The sequence below is a fragment of the Mus caroli genome, unplaced genomic scaffold (genome assembly GCF_978045245.1).
Source record: "Mus caroli unplaced genomic scaffold, Mus_caroli_1 scaffold_13, whole genome shotgun sequence".
NCBI lineage: Eukaryota > Metazoa > Chordata > Mammalia > Rodentia > Muridae > Mus > Mus caroli.
Window position 1 is genome coordinate 28,230,881 of NW_028227268.1, and position 24,265 is coordinate 28,255,145.

At 51.2% G+C, this 24,265-nt stretch overlaps 1 long non-coding RNA gene across 2 annotated transcripts; it reads right to left on the bottom strand.

Annotated features, from left to right (window-relative positions):
* Positions 1-195: 195 nt before the first annotated feature.
* On the bottom strand, positions 196-23,067 carry LOC147001418 (uncharacterized). 2 transcript variants are annotated; one of them, XR_015044996.1, is made up of 5 exons: positions 22,986-23,067; positions 22,059-22,246; positions 17,870-18,046; positions 715-756; positions 196-398 (listed from the first exon to the last, which is right to left on the bottom strand). It is a non-coding gene; the product is annotated as an uncharacterized LOC147001418 (long non-coding RNA). The 2 variants fall into 2 exon arrangements; XR_015044995.1 differs by lacking the exon at positions 22,059-22,246.
* Between the last annotated feature and the right edge of the window lie 1,198 nt (positions 23,068-24,265).

A 24,265-nucleotide genomic window follows, 5' to 3' on the forward strand; every position in this document is an offset into this window, starting at 1 on the left:
TTTAAAAAACTTATTAGGAGCTGGACAGTTGGCTTAGTGGTTAAGGGCAAATGGCTGCTGTTCCAGGAGACCCAATTTGAGTCCCAGTACCCAGATGGCAGCTCTGTATGTAACTCTAATTCCAGGGGATTCGACACGCTTTTCTGAAGGCACCAGGCATGCAGGCTGTACTGAAGCATACAAGCAGGTAAACACTAATACGCATAAAGTAAAAATATATTTCTTGGTGTGGGTGTGGGTCACAGCATGCGTGGGGAAGTCAGAAGCTAACCACGCAGCTGGTCATCTCCTTCCTGCTTTCCATGGCTCCTGGGGACTGAATTCAGATTGCTGCTCCTGTGTAGCAATCACTTTTAGCTACCGAGCGAGCCCTCTAGCCGCTTGCATCGTTCACGTTTCTAAAAGATAGAGACATCTCTTTTTTTTTTTCTTTTTTTTTTTTAAATTTATTTATTTATTATATCTAAGTACACTTCAGCTGTCTTCAGACACTTCAGAAGACACTTCACAAACTTCAGAAGAGGGAGTCAGATCTCCTTACGGATGGTTGTGAGCCACCATGTGGTTGCTGGGACTTGAACTCAGGACCTTCAGAAGAGCAGTCGGGTGCTCTTAACCGCTGAGCCATCTCACCAGCCCGCGATAGAGACATCTCTTATGGCATATGCACATATGAGAACGACTTTTCTTTTTCCACTCACACCAGGATCTTACGTGGTAAGTAAGGTAGTTGTCTTGGTAGGTAAATGATGAATCCTAGAACCAAGAAAATAAAACAGGGCACATCACCAAGGTGAACTCAATTACCAACATGATTCCCCTATGACTTCGTGCCCTGCCTTTTCTATCTCTGGCTATGATATAGGCTTTTCAGTCAGGACAATAGGTTACCCTAGGATGAGCCACAATAATTCATAATCCCCAACAGCTGGCCACTTCCATAGAGTGCAGGTGAACAACGAGGCTAGCTTTCATACAAATCAAAACAGCAGTAGCCATTGCTCTGAACATTCTAAGAGGAAAGGGGGGAGTAGAAGAGGATGTTTAATGAGCACCTACTAGTGCCAGCCTTGTGTATCAGGATTCAAGACCCCAGATGGAAAGGAGAGTCTAGGGCTGGTGAGATGGCTCAGAAGGTGAGAGCACTGACTGCTCTTCCAAAGGTCCTGAGTTCAAATCCCAGCAACCACATGGTGGCTCACAACCACCCGTAACGAGATCTGACACCCTCTTCTGGTGCGTCTGAAGTCAGCTATAGTGTACTTATGTAGAATAATAAATCTTTGGGCTGGAGCGAGTGAAGTTGACCGGAATGAGCAGGGCCGACTGGAGTGAGCAGGGTTGACTGGAGCGCGCAGAGGTCCTAAAAATTCAATTCCCAACAACCATATGAAGGTTCACAACCATCTGTACAACTACAGTGTACTCACGTACATAAAATAAACAAATCTTTAAAAATAAGAGTCTAAAACCTGGGTGTGGAGAGGTACAGCTGTAATCCCAGCATTGAGACAGGAGGACTGCAATGGGTTTTGGGCCAGCCTGAGCTATACAATGAGTTCCAAGCTAGCTAGGCCTGCATAGCAAAATCCTGTCTCAAAAGACCAAGGAGAGAAGGAGAAGAAGAAGAGGAAATAAATAAAATAAAATAAAGGAGAAACGGAGGACACTGAGCACGGTGGTCGCAGTTGCATTCTCAGATCAGGGGAACACTTGAGCCTAGGAAATCAGGCCAGTCTGGGCAACACAGGAGGGCTGCCCATGTGCCTGTGGGGAGGGGAAGGACAGACACTGTGACCTTGTCCCAAAAAAATAAGGAGTGGGGTGGTAGTAGTAGGTTTCACAAGTCTGGACTCAGGGAGAGAGGGTTTCCAGCTGAACAAGAGAAAGCGACCCAGCTTGTACCTGTTTGGTTCTTGACACTTTATAAGTAATGAGTAAGATTTTTAATTTTTCTTTCAGAGTGTCTAAATTGGATATCTCTTATGAAATACCTCTGGTCAGATGTCTGGAGTTCCTAGCCTCACACTTCCTGGGTCAGAGATGGTTGCTCAAATGGTACCAGCCACTCAACCTCCCAAAGGGTTGTTAAAACCCCGGCTCAGCCCCACCCTGGGGACTCTAATTCAGGCAGTCATTTCTAACCAGCTACTCTAACGATGTCGGTGCTGCTCTGTGCCTTGGAATAACCTGTGTTGCTCACTTAGCTGGGCGGTGGTGGCACATGCCTTTAATCCCAGTACTCGGGAGGCAGAGGCAGGTAGATTTCTGAGTTCAAGGCCAGCCTGGTCTACAAAGTGAGTTCCAGGACAGCCAGAGCTATACAGAGAAACCCTGTCTCAAAAAACAAAAAACAAAACAAATAAAAAAAAGAGGGCTGTACTGAGCTCCTACCCAGGGCATCAGGATTTCTGAATGTGCTGGCCAGCTCAAGAACCCTAAGGTTTACAAGGAGAGGCACCAGCAGGATTAGGGTCCCCTGGGATTCACAGACAGCCATCTTAGTCTTCCTCTGTGGGGGCCTGCCAGATGGTGTATCTCAGAATGGAGGGATGCCTTGCTCAACCATCCTTCCACACTGTGACTTGATTTTATTTAATCTATCTAGAAATGGTCATGTAGCCCAGGCTGGCCTAGAACTCTCAATGTAGCTAAAGATGAACTCCTGGCCTTCCTGCCTCTACCTTTCCAGTGCTAGGGGTAGAGTCCTGAGCCACCAGTCTGTTTCCTACACCTGTGTCTTTGAAGGCAAGCAAAGCTGTTTGCTAATTTGAGGGGGAAGTGTGTGGACCTGCCACTGTTCCAATTAGACATCATACTGGGCAGCTGGGGTCTCTAGACAAGCTTTCCCTGTCAAGCAGTGGTTCTCAAACTCCCTAAAGCTGCAACCCTTTAATACAGTTCCTCATGCTGTGGTGACCCCCAACCATAAAATTATACTGCTGCTACTTCATAACTGTAATTTTGCTACTCCTTTTTTTTTTTTTTTAAATCAGCAGGCTTTTTGTCCTTGGCCTTAATCAGGACTGCAGGGAAGGACAGCCTCCTATTAGCTTTTTTTTTTTAAAGATTTATTTATTATTATACATAAGTACACTGTAGCTGTCTTTAGATGCACCAGAAGGGACGTCAGATCTCATTATGAATGGTTGTGAGCTACCATGTGGTTGCTGGGATTTGAACTCAGGACCTTTGGATGGAAGAGCAGTTGGTGCTCTTAACCACTGAGCCATCTCTTCAGCCCCAAGTTTGCTATTCTTTTTTTTTTTTTGGTTTTTTGAGACAGGGTTTTTCTGTGTAGCCCTGGCTGTCCTGGCACTCACTTTGTAGACCAGGCTGGCCTCGAACTCAGAAATCCACCTGCCTCTGCCTCCCGAAAGTTTGCTATTCTTAAGAATCGTAATGTAAATATCTGATATGCGGGATATCTGACATTTGACCCCTGTGAGGTCGTGACCCACAGGCTGAGCACCACAGCTGTGGATGCTTCTGTAAACTGCATTCAAACATGGCCACCTCCTCAGGTAGGCAGGCACCTATCATCTTGTCGTGGTCCCTACCATTGCCTAGTATACGAACACCCTCCCCTGCACTGTCCAGAATGGTACTGTTTTGAGCTGCTTTGTGCTATGTGTATATGTATAGCTTATGTGTAGTGTGTGCATGTGTGATGTGTGTGTACATATGTGTGCCTGTATGTGGTATATGTGTATACACATGTATCCATGTATACACAGTGTTCCCATGTGTACAAATGCATACATGTGTATGTGTTTGCATATGGTGTGTGTGTGTGTGTGTGTTAGGGAGAGCAATGAGGTCATGCCTTGTCTAACCCACAGAAGGAAAATGGACCCCCATCTGTTAGTTAACCTAGGGTCTGTCACAGACTTACAGGGTGGGGTTGAATAGCTCTCTCCCTCTGTGCCTGTTTCCTAGTGTGCAAGGTAAAGGGTTGGGTGTGCTGAGCTTAAGTATTTCCTATTTCAGAAGGATAAACTGAGGGTTAGAAGGAAGGTCCAAGTCCTGGGCAGCAGATGCCTGGGCCCTGGGGTATGCTGAAGAGGTACTACAGCTTATGCCTATTCTGACCACAGGCCTGTGACACACCCCAGTTAGAGCTGGGTTCCGAGTCCCCACCCACAGGTTCAGGCTCACCTTGTTCCCATACCCACTCTGGTGGCAGCACTGTGGGACATAGCTATGCCCTCAAGTTCTGGGATTCAACGGGCCCAGTCCTGAAGATTTTTGTTTTCCTTGGCAGTTCAGGCAGATAACCACCCCACTGGGTCTCAGTATTCCCATGTGTACAATGGGCTGGTAGTGGGCAGGCTGCTATAGCACACAGTTGAGCTTTGGCCTGGAAGGCTTTTCACATAGAGCCCTATGAGTTGAAGTGCTTGCTGGGGACTGTCCCGACAGTCACAGTGAAGAGGGGACATTAAGTGCCAAGGCTCAGCCCAGCCCTGAGGTGCACGTCGTCTTGATAACAAGAACCCTATTGCTTTCCAAAGTGCCTGTGGAGTCCAGGTTCCCTGAACGGGAAGACTGGCCTAACCTGATTTTACTGACTGTTTCTCCGACTCCACACAAACCTGCACTCCTTGATCAGGTGGCCCCGTACCCCTATGCCTTGAGTCAGACAGAAAATGCTCCCCCACCCCCATAACCTTGACTAAGTTAATCTCTTCCAGTTGTGGTAATTGGAAGAACTCCACAGGGTCTAATCTGAGTCCTACAGGGACAGGGTTCAATCCTGGCGTCAGGTGCAATGCCTGGCACAGTGTCAGTGAGTGGGCTGACCTGAGGATTCGATCGAATGATACTGTGATGGTACTGTGTGTCTGTGTCAGCGTACCATGGCACTGTGCTGTTTCTCAGATCTGACTCTCTGGATGTCTCTGTTTTGTTCCTGTGCTCTCTCGTGGCCTACCTGTGGGGACCCACCCCAGGAAATCATGACCAGGATTATCAGGCCTTTTGTCATCACCCTTGGCTCCCACCCTAACCTCCCCGGACAATTGCAGCAGCACCAGAGTCCTCTGCCCCAGGGCCTGTCCCACGTCCCAACTCCAGATGAGCTCAACAGCCACCTACACCCATGCAGTCACCCCACCGTTCACTCACTGACACACTGTGAGTAGTAGCTGTTGTCGGCACAGCTCTTCTCCATGTGCCTTCCCTCCCCGCCCCCCCAGTCCCTCCCTCTCAGCATGACAATGGGGATGCTTCCTACTGGACCACATCAATGCTACAGCTGCAGGCTTGCCCCTCCTGGACTCACACTGGCTTCTGCTTCAAGACTTTCTAAGTGGCTGGTGCATTGGCCATTCTATGCACCTGAGACAGAAACCCAAAGCTGAACGCTACCCATAACACCCCAGCCAGGCACCCAAGCCTGACCATTCCCTAACTGCTCTTCACGCCCTATCCCTCTCGATCCCTGTTCTGGAACCCACATCCCCTTCTGGTTTCTACCTTGCCCTGGTCCACCTTCCTCCCATACCACATCCACCCCACCCCCCAACCCCCCTCCCGCTGCTCCCAGGAAGCTCCGCCTCCCGTCAGCCTTGATGCCTCCCAGCTGCTGTCAATCTAAGCTGTTAGCCTGCGGGGAAACTGTCCCATGATTTGAGGTCCTGCCCGGTCTACCTGGCTTTCTTTTCCAGCTCCCATAAAGCCCGCTCCCCCACACCCCGCCATCATTCTGGGTCTCACCTCTCTCGCTTCCTCCTCCTCCTCTCCAGATACCTTTCCTTCATCTCTTAACCTAGTCAACCCTTACTCACCTTTCAAAGCCAGTCCAAGGTCACCTGCTCCAGGAAAGCCACCCACCCGCCTAGATTACAGACTCTTCAGCCTCATCCCCCTATTACCTGGGCGTGACTCCCTTGCTGAGCTTGCCGTGTTATTTGATAATTATTTGCTCTGTGTCTGGCTTCTCCATTAAATTATTAGTTTATTGGGGCAGAGACCACGCTTACTCATTGCTATAGGTCCCCCCACCCCCTCCCATCCCCACACAAATACTTCTGCTTTGTGAGGTCACTCTTTCGTTTTGTGCTGTATGTGTACTATCTCGCTTTGTTGGTGGTTTTGTGGAGCTGGAGTTTGGGAAGGCCTGAGGCTTCTCACCTGGGATCTATGATGGGCTGCCATGATCCAAAAGTGTAATATGGCTAGAGTCACCTAGGCTTGCCACTAAAGTGCTATGACCTGCCTCCAGGCTAGGCAACCTCAGTGTACTTGGACTTCTTACAGACTGTCCCCTAAACCCAGTTGGACCTCCCACAATACTAGAAGGAAGCTTCGGAACACGGTTTCATCAGGTCTCATGAGGCAGGCTGTATCACTTCCTCTGAATTCAAAGGATGACAAGTCCCCTAAGGTCAGTCCAGATTCAAAAGTGGAGGGACAGAGAACCACCTTGGACGGGTATTCAAAAAAAAAAAATTTTTTTTTTTTGGTAGACCTCAGCAGCGGAGTGGTAATGTGCGCAAGCGCTGTGGGGACCTGCTCAAGGGATCGCCCAGGGCGTGCTTTCCTGCCTCTCCCTTTGCCGGCTTTGCTGGGCAGAGACCTCTTTGTGTTGTCTTTTTCACACCAGTGACAGCCTACGTTCTTGCTGTTCTCGAACTGGCTTTTGTGACTATTGTAGACGGGTGCATCCTTCACGTCTTGCTGCCTCCCCCACTCCATTTTTTTTTTTTTTTGTTGTTCTCTATAATATGCCATACGATTGCCTCATGGTTCACTAGACTGTTCTCCACACAATGTCACACATTTTGGTGGCTTCCAATGGCTTGTTATTCCAGGGCAGTGAGAGTGGAGGGCCATGTGTCCCTGGCTGCTTTCCTGTTCCATGCAGGGGAAGGGGGTAGTGCTGTGCGCCCGCAGCCCCAAGCCCTCTGCGAGCGAGCGGGTGGAGACCGAGGCATCAGGCCACAGCCCACCCGCAGTCACGGCTGTGTAACCAGGCTTACGTAACCGAGCCCATGGAACCTAAAATAAAAGAGGAAACCATCCTCTTGCCGCTCAACTCGCTTAATCCCTATCTGTCTCTGCCCTGGGCCCCGCGCCCCCCTCCGAAGGTCTTGAGCGCGTTCCAGATTTCTAATTTCGTTTGCTTATGCAACCAAAAATATGATGGCCGCGTTTCCCGGGGGTGATGGAGTCTGTACTCCCCGCTCCAGGCGCGCTAAAAACGGCAGCGCCGGGCTGCTGGAGGCGGGGGCGACGCGGGCGGAGCCGGGCGCTGTAGACGCGGTACCCGCGGGGTTCTGTGGTCCCAGCCTCCTCGTGATTTCCACTGGCCGCTGATCCCAGCGTGCGCGGCGCCGGGGATGGGGGGTGGGGGAGTGCATCTTTCACCCGCGTGCCCCATCCCCAACACCTGCTGGAAGACTCACGTTGCACCTTTATGCGTTCAGAAATAGGAGAAAAAGAAGAAAAGAAGGAAAGGAAACAGCACGCCTCTCACCAGGGAAGGGATGGAGCAGACAGGAACACCGAATTGCTGATTTAAAAGAACGTAGGGTAGTCTGAGATGTGTTGACGTGGATCCAATTGTTTTTTTTGTTTTTTTAAAGCAAGCCGAGGAAATATAAAGAATATAATTGTGTCTGTGTTTTATTTAAATCTGTAAACGGTGCTGGAAATATATGAGACCTGGGTTACATTCCTAGCACCACATAAACTGAATTTAGCGGTGCACATCTGGAATCCCGGCTGGAGGAGGAGGGGGCCGGAGGATGGAGCATCTAGAGTTAGCTTCAGCTACCTAGTGAGTTCGAGGCCTGCCTGGGCTTCATAAGAGCCCGTCTCAAAAAGGAACAAAGGACAGGACGGGGGTGGGGAGTGGGCATTAAGATGGCTCAACTAATAACTGGACTTGCTGTCAAACTCTCTTTCTCCTCTCTCAGGATAGGGTGGGAGTGGGGGATGGGGTGGGGAGGAGAGAGAGCTCATATTGCCATGTGCCAAGCAAGCATTCATGTGGAAGTCAAAGTTCAGCATTCGGGAGTCAGCGCTTTCATGACTGTCCACAAGTCCCTATATTGGCTGAACCATCACACACACACACACACACACCCCTTTAAAAAAAATAAAAGTAAACCAAATGAGTAGAGGCTTTCCAGCTACTGAATAGGACAGCTGAGGCTAGCCCCGCCTTGCAAGCTGGAAGCCCGCCTGAGCTACAAGGTGAACACAAGGACAACCTAGGCAATTTACCAAGACCTTGTCTTCAAACTACAACAAAAACAAATCTAAAAAATAAATTAAAAAAAAGAAAAATCTGAGGAGACTGTTTAGTGGCAGAGCATGGCATAGCAGTCTCAAGGCCCAGGTCTCATTCCAGTGTCCCCTTCAAGAGAGATATAGTGATTTATTTATTTGTTTGTTTATTTTTGGAGACAGGGTCTCTCTTCATAGTTGTGTCTGTCCTAGAACACACCCTGTAGACCAGGCTGGACTTGAACCCATAGACATCCGTCTGCCTCTTCCTCCTGAGTGCTGGAATGAAAGGTGTGTACCACCATGCCCAGCAAGACATAGGGAATTATTAACATGGTAAATTATGCTGTGGAACTAAGGTGGGGGTGGGGAGGGGTGTACTAAATCGTATTTTACTTTGTGTGATCTGCTTCATACAAAGAGCCTGTAAGCCGGGCGTGGTGGCGCACGCCTTTAATCCCAGCACTCGGGAGGCAGAGGCAGGCGGATTTCTGAGTTCGAGGCCAGCCAGGTCTACAAAGTGAGTGCCAGGACAGCCAGGGCTACACAGAGAAACCCTGTCTCAAAAAACCAAAAAAAAAAAAAAAAAAAAAGAGCCTGTGTTTGTGTGATGTCTGCCTGTTTTGAAGGATTCGGTTTTACTGGAGGACGGAGAGCACAGAGCCATCTAAACCATCTTATTCTCCAAAAGCAGTGGTTAGATTAAGAGTGGACTGGTTAATGCCAGGTAGTGGCATCGCACACTTTCAATTCCAGCACTTGGGAGGGAGAGGCAGGCGAACCTCTGAGTCTGAGGGCCAGCCTGGTCTATAGAGAGAGTTCCAGACGGCCAGGGCTATACAGAGAAAACGAGTCTTGATCCCCACACTAAATAAAAGGACTGGTAGGAAGGCCTGAGCTCTCCCTACCCCACCCCCACTGGAGGGGATGTTTGGAGGTCTCCTGACCACCAAGAGGCTGCCTGGGATCCTGGGCCTGAGGTAGGCTAGTGTCTGATTTGGCAAGTACAATGTTGAGGGGCAGGGCGTGTAGTCCTGGGGAAGGTGCAGGTACCCAAGTGCCTCAGTTTCCCTCCTATGGGCAGCTCTCGCTCCGTCTCAAAGCAAAGAACACATGGCACTTCCTCCTTGTGCCCAGAACGTCATCTGCCATGGTAGTTTGACTAGGGCCATGTCACTTCTGCGCTGCTTGGAGGCTTGGGGGTGGGAACTGAATGGTGCCCTGACGTGGCTCCCCAGGATTCCCTCAGCTTCCCAAGCTAGAGGTCTCCACTGCTGTGGAGCCTGTCTACACAGCACTGACCAACCAGGCATTGATTGATCCGGACAGAAGCTCACAGCAGGGAGGCTGTGCATTTCCTGTGACACTGCAGATGCCTCTATTCCACCAACGTTACCATTTTGGATCTTGCTTGCAATACTGTTTTTGTGGGTGAGAGGGTTCTGGAAGAGGCGTCTATAAGATGTGTGTGTATGCGCATGCTCCTGCGGATCTGCCTTGAAGTCCCTCGCTGAACTCATTCTGGTCTCTTCATTTCCGACCTTCGAAGGACCTTTACTATGCCTTCTCTCCATGGAGGTGAGTTAGATGCAACCATCAGCAAAATTACATTGACCCAGGAACCTGGTTCTTTTGAGGATCTTCAAAACAGCAAGCTAGGGTTCTGGAACACAGGTGAGAATTCTGGCAAACTTCAGGTGAGCAGGAAAAATTCAAGGTATGAGAAAAGCAGAAGCCAGCTCAGCTGTGAGATAGGAAAGGACCCAGCCATCCTGCCAAAAAGATGTGGACATTGGGTAGGGTGGCAGACGTGCCAGAGCGGGTGTGTGGGGCCTCCTTGACTGTGGGCATCGGCACACATGTGCTCATGCCTAGGCACATACCCACAGAGCCACACACGTAAGCTCACACACAAGCCAGCACAGCATATCTCTACAAGAGCATGCACACATCTTGTGGGAGTCTCTCCCAGAATCCTCTCACCCACGAAAACAGAGGAGCTTCGCACACGTTCTACATCCACACAAACCCACGCACCATACACGCTCATACTCAAAACGGCGAGGAAGCCAAGCACAAGGCAGCCAAATGGACGCACGGGGCCATGCTTTGGAGCCCAAGCAAGCAGAGACAGGTATACTGCATGCAACACCAACTTGTGCACACTGGGGCTCCTTCCAGATGCGGAGCAAGGGGACCCATGTAGACACTCAGATGACACAGGTTCATCCTGACAGCATGACTGAGGCCATGGAAATGGAACCCTGGGGTGGGAGTGGAATCTTGGTTTCTAGGGGAGCTGAAGGCCCCAGGAAGCACGTGGACCACTTTCCAGAGGCACATATTCTTTGCGTATTTTTATCCTTGGCACTCAAATGTCACACAGCCTCAGGGTAGCTTTAGTGTTGCTACCGTGAAGGAAGACAGAGTGGCAGGATTTGAAAGCAGATGGCTCCTAAGTGCAAAACGTAGGGTACCCCTTGTCTGCCCTATTACACACACACACACACACACACACACACACACACACACACACACACACTAACATATTGGGTCCCCTGAGGCCTGCCCAGGTCACCAGCAGAACAGGTTGGGTGCAGCGCCTGCCTGTCCTGTGCAAGGCCCTGGGTCCCATCTTATGGAAATCAGACAACACTGGCAGAGAAATAGCTGACTGCTCCCAGCCCACAATCTGCCTGCCCTTTCTTGGGGCTTAGTTTCTCAGAGCCCTGTAGTCCAGGGACATCTTTCTGTGCCTGGCTGTGACCCATTCTGAGTGGCACTGCCTGTGTATGCACACAGTGTTTTCCACAGTGCCTGAGCTGTCAGAAGGTCCAGGCATGTGCCTGGTGGCTGGTGAAAGACAAGCCAGTGGATTTCAAAATCTATTTAATCCCTGGGTTCTGACGCACCCCGTTCACCACCAAGCAGGATCTAGTGCCCACGGATCTGATGTCAGAGGGAGGGAGTGGCCTCCACTGGCCCTGGCATCACTCCAGCCCTCCTGCCCATGTGGCAGCCTGGCAGAGCTGACACAGAGGAAGAGACGTCCCCAAAGCCTTTGCCTCTTGAATCTCAACCATTTGCTGGTCTGCAAATAACAGCATAGGCTGGAAAAGGACAAACAGGCAAAAGCGATCCGTAGCCAACAAAGAGCTGAGCACTGCAGCATAATCTCGTGTTTATTTTACAATAGAAAATGTATTTAGGCACAGGGGCACTTGGAAAAGCTAACAGCCTATCTGTGGAAATTTATCATTCAACAAATATTTATTGTCAGACTGATTGAGGTTCTGGGCACACAGCAGTGGGCAGGCAGAAGCCTTTATAGAGTTTAAATTCAGAGAGGGAGTACAGGTCACAGACTCTGTGAGGTCAATGTACTGCAGTTTAAATGGCGAAAGGTACAAATGGAAAAAGCCAGGGGAGGGGCGCGGCAGAGCGGGGTGGGGGTGGGGGATGCTGCTTTCTTTTTGCTTTTATTTACTTGCTTTTAAAATATTTGCCTTATCATTATTGTATGTATGTACGGGGTAAGGGGGCATGCCCATTCCTTGATAGGCTTGCTGAGGTCAGGGAACCAGAGTTAACTCTCCTCTTGCAACTTTCCATGAGCTCCAGGGAAGGAACTCAGCCCGGCAGGCAGTCCTAACTGCCTCACCCTCTGAGTTGCCTAGCTGGCTCTTACTGACCCTTTTTTGAAGATGGGCTCTCACTGTGTAGGCTAAGCTGGCCTCAAACTCATGATCTTCTGGTAGCTGCCTGTTGAGGGCTCCCTTACTGGTATGCTTCCCTGTGTTCATGTTAGAGAAAGTGATTTAAAAGCTCATGTTAGAGAAAGTGATTTAAAAGCACACAAACGAACAACAGAATGCGCTTTAGAGTAGCTGTAGATTCATACAAAAATTAAGAACAGGACGAGGACTTCCCCACCAGTCTCTCATCAGTGACATCGGACATCTACTGCCATGGATGGTGGTGGTGGTTGTTGTTTAAGCCAGAGTCTACATAGCCTAAGCTGGTCTCAAACTTAGCATCCTTCTGCCTCAGCCTCTCGGGTGTCAGGGTTCAAGTGAGTGTTGCCACACCCAACAGTAATTATTACCCAGAGAAACTTCTACCATGGCTTCACCAGACTTCTTTGTTCATCGAATCCCTTTTTGCTTCAGGATCCCTCCACAGCCACATTCCATCCCATTGTCTTCTCTCTAGAGGCTTCTCTAGGCCACAGCAGCTCTCACCCATCCAGCCCAGCCCAGCCCAGCCCTCGATCTTGATGACTAGTAGTTTAGAGGCGTCCTGGTCAGGTGTTTTGTAGATATCCTTAAAAATGAGAATTTGCCTGCTGGGGATGGTATAGTACACCCCTATAATTCTAGCATCCCAGAGGTGGAGGCAGGAGAGTTAGGAGTTTAAGACCATCCTCAGTTATACAGAAGTTTAAAGCCAGCCAAGGCTACATACAAACCTGTCTCAAAATATAAAACAAACAAACAAACAAAAAAGTGCTGGTTCCTCACACAACTAAATTGAGGTTGTAAGCCCTGGGGAGCCAGGTCACAAAGGGGCAGTGCCATTTTCTTCATGACTGGGGTCCACACTGCTACCTTGACTGACCTAGCCCTTGGCTGGTGTAGGCTGTGAAGTCTCTGCTAACAAGCTCCTGACATTCCACGCCTCATGACACCTTGGCTCTTCTCTCCTACTGATTGGTTTATTCAGTCACTCATGTGTCTCAGGCTGGTAAATGTGTTTTTACCTCTGGGCTATAATCCAGTCCTGTTTGCTGGGCTGAGCAGTTAGTTGCTCCAGCATGACACACCCACATTCCCGGGGCTCTCGTCTTCAGTCCTTCAGTCCTTCCTTCCTTCCTTCCTTCCTTCCTTCCTTCCTTCCTTCCTTCCTTCCTTCCTTCCTTCCTTCCTCCCTCCCTCCCTCCCTCCCTCCCTCCCTCCCTCCCTCCCTCCCTTCCTTTCTGATGCTTTGAGACACTCCAGGCTCATCCCCCCCATTTCACCCAAGTACAAGGAGCAGCCCTTTCTTTTTTTTTTTAATTTATTTTACTTCCCGATCATGGACCCCTCCCTCCTCTCCTCCCAGCTCCACCCTTACAAATCCCTCCCCCCCCATTGCCCCCTCTTCTCCTTAGAGAAGGGGTACCACCCCACATTGGGGTATCTAGTCCCAGCAGGTTCAGGCACATCCTCTCCCTCTGAGGCCCAACCAGGCAGTCCAGGTAGGGAGGGGGAAGGGGATCCAATGGCAGGGAACAGAGACCAAGACAACTCCCCCCCCCCCACTCCTGCTCCACTTGTTGGACTTTTGCTACAAATAGGGAAGGTCTAGGTCTAGTTCCTTCATGCTCCCTGGTTGGTAGCTCAGGCTCTGTGAGCCCCCCATGAGACCAGATTAGTTGACTCTGTGGGTCTTCTTGTGGCCATTTCTTGAAGAGGCCATGGGAACTTTCATTACAGAATGGTATTAGAAAGCAAGATCTGGGCTCAGAAGTGATCTTTGGTTTTCAACATGAAGGTCCTGAAGGAAGGCTCCTGGATAAGGTAGAACCCCAGGGAAGACTTGAGGAGCGAAGCCTGGCGATGGCTGTGCAAAGGCCCTGAGGCAGCCAGCAGCTGAACCACACAGCAATATAGGCAGTGAGGTGGTGAGGTGGAGCAGTGGCCATGGTAAGAAGCCATCACAACAACAACAACAACAACACAAACAAACAAAAGCAAACAACAACAAAAAGGCCATCACAAAGACTTCAGCTTCCCCTCAGAAGGACAAGGACAGGGAAACCAGGCAAATGGTGCCATCAGAGTTCTGTCTTAATAAAATCACTCTGGCTAGGGTGTTAGGAACAGCAGGAATGGATGAGAGCAGATGCTAGGATGAGGGCAGGTGCTGTTGTTAAGCATCCAGTGAGCTGGCTGAGCTCAGGTGGGAAGAGATGGCTCAGCAGTTAAGAGCATGTACTATTCTTTCAGACTTGAGTTTGACTTTTTGTTTTTGTTTTTGTTTTTTTGGTTTTTCGAGACAGGGTTTCTCTGTATAGTCTTGGCTGTCCTGGAACTCGCTCTGTAGACCAGGCTGGCCTCGAACTTAGAAATCTGCCTGCCTCTGCCTCCTGAGTGCTGGGATGAAAGGCGTGTGCCACCACGCCCCGGGAGTTTGACTTTCAAGAACCACATCAGGTAGCTCACAACTGCCTGTAACTCTAGCTCCTGGCAGATCCGATTCCTCTGGCTTCTAGGCACCCATATATAGTTAAAATTAATAGAGAATCTTCTCAAAGGAGGGGTGCTTCTAAAAACCACACACTCTTCCTTGCCAATGCACTTTTTGGTTATTTCTTTTCTTTCAATTTCTTTCTTCTTACTTTTTTCTTCTTTCTTTCTCCCTCCTCCTCCTCCTCCCACCATTTTCTGGCATAGATACTCGATGAGCAATGATGACAGTCGGGGTTTTGCCTAACTATGTGGAGGGAGGTGATTGTGGTTAGCCAACTAGGGAGGAGACTAGAGGAGTGGCAGGTTGGGGCGGCCTCTGAGCATACTAGGCTTGATGGCCCCATTACTAACTCAAGTGGAGATGGTGAGTTAGCAGGGGGCAGAGCTGGCCCAGTGGGAGGAGGAGGAGAGGGTGGGGCTGAAACTCCTTACCACTGCCCTGGGCATCCTCTGGCTATAGGCTCTGGGCTCACAGGAGCTGCTCAGCCTGCCTCCAGCCCAAGGAGCTCACCTCAGCCCCTGGACAGGGAGGCAGCCTGGAAGGGAGCCAGTCCTTGACTTTGTATGAACACTGGGGGCTCAGGCATGGCAATATACTGTGCTAGATCTTCTTTCTAAGGGAAACATATGTCAGGGCAGGTCCACCCACATTGAATGAATGGATGAAAGGATGAATGAATAAATGAATGAATGAACGAACGAACAAATATCTCTTCTGTCTTAGAGTTCCCAGGACTGGCTCTGTTCTCAAGTCTGACTTGGCTTCCAGAAATTCTCAAACAGAAGTGGATTCATATGCATGAAAGAAGGGAAAGAAATCCCCCAGGTCTCAGCCGATCACACCTCCACCCAGGTCTGTGAGTCTATCCTCCTTCCCTGCTCTCTGTAAGGCAGACACCTCCACCCCCTGTTTATACTTGTTTGTACTCTGGGCCTTTGCTCTTCTGGCCTCCTATGCTCAAAAGCACCCGAAGAATGAGAAAAAACACATTGTTGGCTGACTGTGGGGGCACAGGTCGGTGAGGCCAGCATCCCAGAGGCTGATGCAGAAAGACCAAAAGTTCAAAGCCTGCCTAGCCTCCATAACAAGTTCAAAGCCAGCCTGGGCAACTTAGCTTTTCATAGGCAGAGTGCCTGCCGTTTACCTGGGAGACCCCAGCTTCAGTCCCCAGAACTACAATAAGCAAATAAATAAAAAGCCCAGTTCTCCTTAACCCTTGGGATGGAGGGCAAAGGTCAGGCCTGTGAGATCTCCCAGAGAGCTGACTCTGACCCCACCTCCCTACAGCAGCCCCACCCCTCCCTACTGTCTCTCTGGTAGTCTTCTATACTTGCCCATCTGCCCCACTGCAATAAACCCTTCAGGCCATCTGGATGCTGACCCAAGGCTTGCTTGCCCTTTGAGCTGGAGGCACATGGTAAGCCCGAGTTCTAGGCCTAGAAGCAAGATGGAGGACGCAGGGGCAAGGAGAAGTGATGGAGGTTATGGAGCAAGCAGAGGGTGCCTAGTCTCTCCCTGGAAGATGCTACTGCTGGCCAGATTCTGCCCATCTTTCATGCTGCCTGAGGGGAGACAAGCTCTCTCGGTCCTGAGTTTGACCTACAAGAGATTCAGAAAACAGCCATTGACTGTCGTCTGATGGATGACTCTAAACAGTAGGAACAGTGATATTTCTTTCTTTTTTTTATTTGCATTTTCCATTAAAAGAAAAGGAGGAGGAGGAGAGGGGAGGAGGAAGAGGGAGAGAAAGAGGAGGAAGTGAAGGAGTAGGAAAAGAGGAAGAAGAAGAGGAGGAAGAAGAGGAGGAGGAGAAGAAATCTCTCATTTTAGAATAAAAAAACAAAACCATTGGGCTGTCTTGCCACCATGGTGGCGAGAAGTTAGCCCTTGTGCGTCTTCTGAGCTGAAAAGACACGCTTGGTCTATGGATTCTCGGGCAGAAGCTGGAGTGGGCCCAATGATGCTCTGCCCTGTTGCCAGCCACTGGAACCCACCCCAACATCCATCAACAGTAAAAAAGGTGACTAAATAATGAGAGTCACACAGTGACAAGTTCCCAGAAAGACAAGTGGCCTGAGAGTGCCCGAGACAGCATGGTAGGCCTTCACAGACAGGACACTGGGCAAAAGAAACCCATACTACACAGTAGGTATAGCATAATTCCATGCTACATGTGGGCTTTGTCATACACTGGCCATCACAGCCTAGAGGGCTACAGGGTGGACTGAGGGGAAGGGACTGTCAGTCAGTAGGAGTCCTGATGAACTTTCAGTGTTGGTTTGAGTGTGTGTGTCTCTCTCTTTCTTTCTTTCTTTCTTTCTTTTTTTTTTTTTTTTTTTTTTTTTTTGGTTTTTCGAGACAGGGTTTCTCTGTGTAGCCCTGGCTGTCCTGGAACTCATTCTGTAGACCAGGCTGGCCTCAAACTCAGAAATCCGCCTGCCTCTGCCTCCCGAGGGCTGGTTCTTTTTCTTTTTGAGGCAAAGTTTCATGTAATCCAGGTAGCCTCAGATCTGATATGTAGTCAAGGATGACCTTGAACTCTGATGCTCCTGCCTCTACTTTCTGAGCTCTAGGATTACAGACAATGGGAGGTACAGGAGAGATGGAAGTCAGGCAAAACGAATCTTCCAACTGAGCCACATCCCCAGCCCTGCATCCCCTGCCTGGTGCTGTTTCTTGGTTTGGCCACACGGGTTTGTGTAACTTGTGCTGTGTGCCTCAGCAGCACACTTTTGTGTAATGTACTTAAGGCCCCCTCCTCCCCAAAAGTTTTTGTTTTTAAAAATAAAAGGCATACCCCCCCCCCCCCGCCCCCGGCAGGGTAAACCCACCTCCCTTTTCTGTCCATAGGACACAAGGAGAGGTGCCTGCCTCCCAGGCACACAAACAGCAGCCAGATTGTTGCCACTAGAATCTCTTCACTAAGCCTTCCAAAGTGAGACGGGGGACTCTTGTTTCCATCCAGCAGAGAACACATGGCTCTGGAATCAACCTCACATCAGATCAGGTGTCTGGAGGCCGGGCCAGGCTCTGAAGGCTGGGCCTTCCAGTTTTAGCTGGAGCAGGCTGAGGACTAGGGCTTGGTGGGGTGGGATGCAGAGGTACTGGTACCTGTGTTGATGGTGGGGGTTGGGTCGCATGCACAACCACCTCCACCTCAGGCCTCTGCAGAGTGGCAAAGGTGCATCTGCCTGAATTTAGGAGTCAGGGAAGCCCAGGCGGCCTGGCCTGACCTTGCGCGCCACCCCCAAAGGTCATGGCGCTCAGCTCTTTGGGGTTCAAGTTCCCGTGGCAGCCGGGAGACCAGAAATCAATCCGGGTCGGTCGGCCGGAGAGGGGCGCGGATCCAGCAAGCTGCCCTCAGCAGCCTGGCTCGGTTATTTATAACTCTGGGTCGCCTTACCTCCTGACCTTCAGCTGGGACCAGCTATCCAACGTGATTAGCATCTCTCCCGTCGCCCACTGCGAACAAACACCCCTCTGTGTGGCCTCCAGGAGGGCTTGCCGGAAACAGGATGTTGACCCGAGGCTCCTCAGGGTGGATCCAGTCCCAAGTGAGTTGGGGGGAGGTGGGGTGCGGCTAAGGGGAAGGTACCACAATTACTCCTGTTGCCTCGCTTCCCGGGTGGCAAGTGTTCTGGACTAATCTGGGTAGCAGTTTTATTTACAATATAGGACTCCCTGGCCGGGGTCTGCTCCAACGGGTGCCCAATCCCAGCCAGAGAGAAAGAAGCGGATAGCCTGGAGGAACTGTGCAGATGCGATCCCTAGTACCACACTGCACATGAGAGGCAGGTCCCAACCGTCACACTGATCTCCCAGCTCCTGACTGAGGGCTATTCCCACTGGACCCCAGAATTCCCACCAGTGGTCTTGGGGAAGGCAGGGGAGGGCAGGGCAGGGCAGGGCAGGGCAGGGGACAGACACCCAGTTTAGTCATTCATTCAGCCATTTGGTTGGGCCTCTACTAGGAACCTCCCAGAAGTTATTGCTTGTGGGGCCGCCAGTGGAAAGTCCACAGAAAAGCCTGAGGCGGGGCAGCAGCACAGGGTTTCTATGTATATGTATAAGACTTGGAGTAGACCAGCAAGACAGGGAGGAGGGGGAGGAGGGAGGGAGGGTGTCTTGGGAGATGAAAGCCTTGCCTGAGTGTTTGCCAAGGACAGGCAAGGCTAAGCTCCACGCCACATTCTAAGCCAGTGAAGGCTGTGGCTCAGTAACAGGGCCTCCCCTGGCTAGCTTCCAATGACCTTGCCCCCAGTGCAGAGGGTGAAAGTCTCGCCTGGTGCTCATCTGGGTGGCAGACCTGGAGAAGGCTGTGGACAGGCCAGTTGAAGCTGGTTCTGCCTGTTCTGAGAGGCTCAGGCACAGTGTGGTAGGAAGACAGGGTACACTGTTTGGTTGAGACAGGATCTTACTGTATGGCTCTGGCTGGCTTGGAACTCTGTGTAGAGCAGTCTGGCCTCAAAGTCTGATTGGTCTGCCTCTGCTCAGTGAGCGGAATATGCCACTGCAACCAGCCTCTGCTTCAGTCTCGCACACTTTGAAACACTGGACAGCACTTTGGCTGTGTGACTTAACCCTCCTTGTTTACCGGCTTAGGCCTGGTTCCACCAGTGAGCAAGGCGGGATTCCCTGCTTGTGAAGAGCTGTCTCAGCGCTTGTTTCCCTAGCCACCTTCTGGACCAGTCTAACTAACCCCCCACCTCCCTACATCCCTACTAGACTCACACTACTCCATTCTCCATCCTCCTCTGGCTCAGCCCTGATGTCTTTTGATCTAGTGAGGTTCAAGGGGACAGATCAAGGATAGGTGTGTCTGTGGCTGTAGAGACCATTGATGACCAAGAACTAGTTCCACAGTATAAAGATGTGTGTGTGTGTGTGTGTGTGTTGGGAGGTGGTGGACATGGGAGGCTGTGTGTAGGATCTTCGTGGGGGTGCAAGAAAGAGAACATGGGTAACTGTGGTGGACTGTGGGGTGTGGGCTAAAGTTACAGGAAGGGTTTGGCAGGTGGGGCTGGGGGACTTTGGGGCCCCAGTAAGGGCCTCTCCCTCATGATCAATCCTGTGGCCAGTGGGCCCTGCCCAGTCAATGAACTCAGGGTCTGGAAGAGTCAGCGGCTTTTCCAACCGTTTTTGCCAAATGGGATGTCAGCACCCGGGCGGGGCAGGGCAAGAGAGGGAAGGGGGATGCCTCGGGCAGACCAGACTGGGAAGGTGGCAATGACTTCATGACAACTGGTTGCTGAGCAGCTGGCTGAGGGGGTGGGGACCTGGAGCCTGACTGGGCCAGAAGACCTGCCCCCTTGGCCACTGGTCAAGGCCAAAACTGTTGTTCCTTTTCAGAGGCAACCGGGCCTCAGTTTCCTTCCTGAGGGTTCTTGGGGCCTTCCCCCACTGCACACCCAGGCGTCTTGGGGAAGGACACCTAACCCTGCTTTACAGATAAGGAAACTGAGGCTCACTAAAGTGGTGAGGCTGGGAATGGGGCAGGGCGGGGGGGGGGGGAGGTAGCAGGTCCCCTACTGTGTCTTACACAGTGGCATTTAGCCACTAAAGACTAAAGGCCACTAGGGCCTTCTCTGGGCCCTAGGCATTATGGCTCTCAAACCCGACTAAAGGAGTGACTCCATATACTTTCCTACTCGTGCAGGGCAATCAACACCAATAGCTGTGCACCCACCCATCTCTGTAGACAGAAGCTTGGGCTCCTCCTACCACAGGCCAGAGGCTGGCTTCTACTCCAGCAGAAGGTTTGTTTTCCAGCCAAGGCATCACAGACTCCTGGCTCAGACTGGCTCCTCAGCAGGGTTGGAGGGACCCCAGATCACAGACCTGGTGGGTGTGAGCCTGGTCTTTGTACCCACAAACTGAGATCAGCTTTGGGGGTGTTCTTTCTCCCACCGTTTACTAGTTTTCCATAAGAATAATAACTAACCTTTGTAGTCCACAAAGAACTTTCACAAACATCCTCTGGCTTAGTGTTCACTCTAGGCCCCGGGACAAGCTATTCATACGCCCATTTTATAGACTGAGAAACTGAAGTCAAAGGGAGAGATTCACAATGAGTCTCAGATCACAGGGCCAAGCCGTGGCTGGCGCTTGGGCCTCTCTGATCCAGACACCTGCCACAGCAGCAGCTTTCTCAGGGAGCGTGGTAGCCATGTGACTTCTCAGAGGACAGCCTGGGTCCTGCAGCCAACAGTGAGCCAGCCATGCAGCGGCCCTCTGCATTTCCAGCCTGTAAGATGTGAAGTCTACCTGCTACCTGCTTGTCCTGTTGAGGCCGGGGGAGGGGAGGGCATGGGGAAGCAAAGGTGACCAGCACTGAGACCACAAAGGTGACCACAGCTAGCCATGGAACACTCGGGAGGGTCTCCGAGAACAGGGCTGGCTGCTGTTGGTGCTGGGCTCTGGCCAAGGAGTGGAAGGACTAACGTTTCCTGGAACAAGAGTCTACTGACCGTGCCTAGGACCAGCTGCTGCCGTGTGTGGCTCTGCCCACAGCAGGAGAAAGGAGACATTATAGTGAAGTGTGAGGTTTTCTCAAAGTGACATAGGGTCTGAAAGACACTTTCCCCTGGGGGTGGGGGGCACAGGGACAGGGACACTCCTAGTCCCTCTGGCCTGCATGAGTGCACTCAGCAAATTGGAAAGCTGGAGTTACTGGCAGATCCCAGTTGCTTTTTTGGAAATAGTAATCAGAGAGACCGCTAACACTGAGGACCAACCAGCCATCCTTTCCTCCAGTGACTCAATCTATAACGAAGTTGTTTTCTGTATGTATGTGGAAGGGCTCCCTTTTCGTTTCTTTTTCTGAGACAATCTCATCAGGTAGCACTGGCTAGCCTGGACCTTGTGATTCTCTGGTCTCAGCCCCTGCAATGTGGGGATTATAGGTGCCTACTGCATAAAAGGATCTGTGGTTTTTTTGTTTTTGTTTTTATTTTTATTGAGGGTACCAGGATACCTAGAAAACCTCTCCTGGGGATCATGCCCCACTTCACCCATGCCACAGAGCCTAGGCTTTCCTCGGGGAACCAGAGCAAAAGGAACATTCCAGTAAGTGTACTGGGAATTCTTAGAAAAGTTTCAGGGCCATCTATCTGTGCCATCTATCCTTGACTCCTTTCTGACCGGGATCTGTGGGGAAATGTCCTCTTAAGCCTCTCAGCCCTCCTGGGCTACAACTGTCTCCCCCAGAGCCCTCAAATAATCCGGTCCCTGTGAGGAGACATCATGGGTACAGCTGGCTGCCTGCCCCTCTGAGAGGGCATGCTAGTAATGTCAAGGCCAAATATAGAGGGAACCAGATACCTCATGGGCCCAGGGCCTAGGGAGCCCCATGGACTCCACCGTGCCTGCCCCACCCCCAGCTCTTTCGGAGTCCTGCAACCTCCACCCCCTTCCAGCCTGGGCAAGCAGCCAGGAGACTGGCATCCCCTTCTCCTGGCCCCAGTCCACTTGGGGACATGTCCCAACAAGCCCAAGCACAGCAGGAGGTTGGCCCAAGGGTGTGGGGGGCAGAGTTTGCGCTGGGCGTGCGTGCCTGCGTGGGGACACCTCTCCAAGCCCTTTTACAAGCGTACCTTCCCACCTGGCTCTCAACACCAGGAGGCCAAGAGGAACCACTCCTGCTCTTGGTTCTTTAACTTCCTCAGGAGACCAAGACCATAAAGCTGGGGTGGGGGAGACCAGAAAGCCAGGTCAAACCCCAATAAACTGCTGGACACACCGAACTGCAAACGATTAGTCCCGATTGCCTCCACCATCCTCTCTGGGGAGTGAAAGGTCAAAGGGCAGAGTTGCTGACGCAAATGTCAAGGGAGACATGTGGAGGCTTGAAACAGCTGGGATCCTGCTCCCAGCGAGGTCACTAGAGCCCTGAACACTGTGTCTCCCCCCCTCCCGCCCCCCAGGGCAACTAGGAGAGCTGTTCTCAAAGCACCAGAGATGAGGGGGCTCTGTGGCTTTTCCCTCCTGGCTCCAAGGTCACCGAGACCTGATGGAGAAGGTTAATCAGGCTCTTAGGGAAAGCTTAACCTTCTCTGCCTGATACTCGAGTCTGCGCGTGAGCCTCTGCTACCTTCTACAAAGACGGAAGAAACCTCCGTCTCCTGTGAGGGGAATCCTGGCTCCAAACCCTCTTCTTGGTTGGCACACCTTGGCAGTTCTGCCAGTCTGTGCACAGTGGCGACCCCCAGCGGCTAGTATAGGGCTTGAACTTGGGGCTGGGGCTAGGCTCCTGCCATCCTAACACTGCAGCCTGAGGCCCAGGCCAGGGAACATGGGACCTAGCAAGAGCAGCTTGGCTTTGGTCAAGAATATTTACTAAGCCTTAATTTTTTCCTCCTTGAATTGTGGCTAGACCTCAGCCGAAATAGCCCACTGTTAGCAGAACAGGGTCAACACGTCTAAGGATGAACTCTGCCTCCTGGGCCCAAACCTGCCCCTCCTCCGGACTTCCCTGTTTCCATTAATAGCACTGCCACCACCCAGTCCCTGGAGCTCCAAACCTTGTCATCTTCAACTCCTCCTCTCTGGACTGGGCACCTGACCTGCCCCTCCTCAGTCTGCAGGCCACCCTTCCGTCCTCCAGCGAGTTGGCCTTTTTACTGAGCCACTGGAGTGCTCAATAGTGCCACCTATGGGCCAGGCCCGATCACATGACCCAACACCTGCTGACTGTAACCTGGGGCAAGTCTCAGCTTCCTTGGCTATAACTTGAGAGTGAGAACAGTCATTTGGTAGGATAATGTGTGACCCAAGTGACAGAATGTACCTGAAAACCCTATCATGTAGGATGTTCCTAGGCACAGGAAAATTTTACACACCCTGTTCTCCAAAGCCTCTGTTTTATAAACAAAGAACTGAGACCTGACAGGGGCATTGAATACCAAGCATCTTTACAATACGCTGCAGAACCAGCTAAGATGTGGAAGCTCCTGGAAGTTTTAGTGTGTCTCCCTCCTCCATCATTCCTCTCTAGAACCCACAATTAAAAGCTGCCTCTGGCTTCATTAGGCCCATCCCCTGCCTTCAGGGGGAGGGACACCTGCCAGGTGTCGAGGTCAGTAGCCATAAGAAGTAATCTTGAGATGTGACAAGCACAGGTCACATACAGCAGTCTGAGTCAGGGCAGCCATGTGCAAGGTTCCAAGTGGGGCTGAGCACACACAGCCACCTGCTAGAGGGGCAAGGCCTCATTCCAGAAGTTCCAAAGGGTAGGGGTCTCTTGTGCAACTCAGCTGCCCTCTTCCCCCATCACTCCCACCCTAGTGGCCTTGTACTTCTTAGGGTTTGGAAGTGAATTACAGGCTACCCCAGCTTGCTGTTATCCAGGCCTGCTTCCCTGTGGGAAGATGTTCCCTTCATTCACCCTGTGGATAAGGACCTGAATTCCACACACTCCCTCAGATGAATGGTAGGAAACATGCCTAGGTCATAATCATTACCAGATTCCCTGAAGAGGCCACAGCAAGAATTGCCGGTGGAAAGGCTTTTAGCATGAGGTGGATGGACCCTCCTGAGTCCTTGTCACCTGTCCTCTAAGGCCATGGCTCTCAAGTGGATGGATGCTTTTGTATTCTCAGCAGACACCTAACAGCATCTAGAACCTGTTTTTCTTGTCACAAATGGAGAGTGGGTACCACTAGACATTTTTAGTGGGTCAGGACCAAAAATGATGCTCTAAGCCTCTTAGGGCTCAGGACAGAACTGAAGACAGGCCAGCCAGCTGACAGGCACAGGCCTGACCTCCAGCTTTTGTAATGATCTTTGGGTTCTTGTCCCCCTG